We start from the raw sequence: 2,500 nt of genomic DNA, 5'->3' as shown, positions 1-2,500 counted from the left end.
AAATACAGATGCAGAAATAAAGGTACATCTGTCTATATATCAGATAGATCTACATGTAACTATCTATTTGGGGGGTTGATATGCATGTCTAGACTGATAAGTATGCATTTATTTCTTTATTTATGCATGTCACGTATACGAATATTCTTTGGGTCGGGCCTCGCACAATTCTAACAAACCGACAGTATGTGTTATGACGGTTGTAATGATCTTATTTACCGTATCGTCCTTTATGATTTGTGAATATTAGGTCAAGCATAGACGGTCTATCGAGTCTTCTTTTCATGGTATGATGTTACAGTTTGAAAAAGGTAATACTCATTTAGGACATAGTATTTTAGCATTACATGAATGTGGCTGCGCTTTGGGGTCGAATGCCCTCTTCATTTTGGCCAGCAGCCCTAGCATTTTATGGACCGTTTCATTTATATGATCATTTGGACTTAGGTTCCTGCTTATGGTTATTCCAAGTTCTGTTTCCCTATCTGCTAAGTTTAATACTGCATCGCCAAATTTGTATTGGTATAGTGGACAATATCTATTTTCTCCGAACCTGACTTTGTGGCATTTATTGATGCTGAATTACACGTGAATAAGTTCTCGAGATCACTTTGGAGACATTGGCATGAGACGTTGTCTGTTATCCATTTTATGTATCTTCGCGTCGTCTACAAACATATTCAGATAACTATCTGGGCATATATTTGACCCTAAATCTGATGAAAATAGTAAACACAATCGGCGCCAACACCGATCCTCGAGGCACTCCGCTGGTTACTCGTCGCCATGTAGAATGCTTCTCTCTAATTACGGTGCTTATCTGTTTTTTCATAGAGGAAGTCTCATCAATTCGAAGAGCTTACCTCTCATTCTGCCTCATTCCATAATAGTCTCCATATCAAATGCCTTTTTGAAGTCTATGTAAACACCATCCTCCCAGCCGTCTTTTTCTTGTAATATTTCAGGAATTCATAAAAAAACAGAGGATTTGCTACACATGACCTCCCTTCCCTAAATCGAAATTGCTTATTTGATATCATCTCGTGTTTTTCAAGTACTTCAACCCATTGTTTCCTAATTATCGTTTTTACAGCTTGCATACTACACTGGTTAATGTGATTGATCAATAAGTTTTGTTTCCAAGCTTCTGAGAGTTTCCCTCACTGAATTTTGGAATATTAACAATAAAAATAAAGTATATAGTTCTTGGCCACATTCCTTAGGGACAGGAACCTCATCTGCTCCCTCTGCTTTGAATTTTGTAACCCTTGTAGTAGGTAATTTATTTAACTCTTTTTTATGATATTTTCGACATTCTTCTTTGCGTTTATACAGTTATTTACCATTTCAAAGTATAGGTCCTGAACACTGACTAAAATTCCTCATTAAGGATTTCACACTTTTCCTCCTCCTTAGTATATACAAATTTGGTGTCCCTGATGGCGCTAATTTTATCTCTACTTTTAGTCTTACTATTTATGTAGTTAAAGATCTTTGGTTGATTTTTACATTTGTTGATTATATCTTTTTCAAAGATTTTCTGAACCTTTGCCAGAAGAGCTGCTTGTATTTTCTTTTACTTACTACATGGTCACTTTTTCATTGTGGAAGACAGTACTCCATATTGTTAATATCACCTTTATGCTTTGTGAATATTAGGTCAAGCATAGACGGTCTATCGAGCCTTCTTTTCATGGTATGATACGTTACAGTTTGAAAAGGGTAATACTTATTTAGGACTTCTAGTATTTTAGCATTACATGAATGTGGCTGCGCTTTGGGGTCGAAACTTTCCCAATCAATTTTACTATTAAAATCTGTTACAAGAGTTTCTTTTGCATTGGTTCCCGAAAATTGTATCACTTCCTTAACGTTTTTTGAATTAGCTTTTGGTAATTTCCTTGTGACTACACCAATGTATGGGGTGGCATGTACACTGTAGTCATTATTATGTATATTTCGTTAATTTCTACCTCAATTGCCATTAGTTCCACGATGGGGTCTTGCTTAGTATTTAGTTTTTTTTTCTTATATTGCTTCCCAGCTCCATGTCCATTTGCCTTATATTTTCTCCAAATATTATAGTCTTTGAGCCCTAATGTTATGTCGTTTATGGTGGGATCCAGTTGGGATTCAGCGATGTATATTGCATCTAGTTTATTCGTTTCTATTATTGCCTATAGTTCTAGCATCTTTGAAGATAAACCATCTATATTTGTTTAAACTATTTCTATATAATCTTTCGGCATTCCTTTTGGTTGCAAAACTAGTAACCCACCAATCTTCAGTCCTTCGTTATTTTTTTCTTTATTTCATCCATTCTTTCTGTAGTATTTCTCTATATTTAGTCATATTTTCTCTTATCCAGATTTTCTCTCTACATTGCATGTCACGATTTGCTTAATCTTGAATGTCACTTTTAAAGGGAGTTTCTTTTTCTTTTCGAATAATGATTTATGATATTCTGCTCCGAGAATTCGGGATGTGTGTACTTGAGATT

General features: G+C 35.1%; 1 protein-coding gene across 1 annotated transcript in view; it reads left to right on the top strand.

The window, feature by feature from the left end:
- The window catches only part of LOC113824588 (peroxidasin homolog), a 15,188-nt gene that overhangs the window by 11,555 nt on the left and 1,133 nt on the right, over nucleotides 1-2,500 (top strand). The gene's annotated exons all lie outside the window — the stretch shown is intronic.

This window comes from Penaeus vannamei, chromosome 10 (assembly GCF_042767895.1).
Source record: "Penaeus vannamei isolate JL-2024 chromosome 10, ASM4276789v1, whole genome shotgun sequence".
Taxonomy (NCBI): domain Eukaryota; kingdom Metazoa; phylum Arthropoda; class Malacostraca; order Decapoda; family Penaeidae; genus Penaeus; species Penaeus vannamei.
Note: the sequence above shows the minus strand (reverse complement) of the source record. Positions and strands in the feature narration are given on the sequence as shown.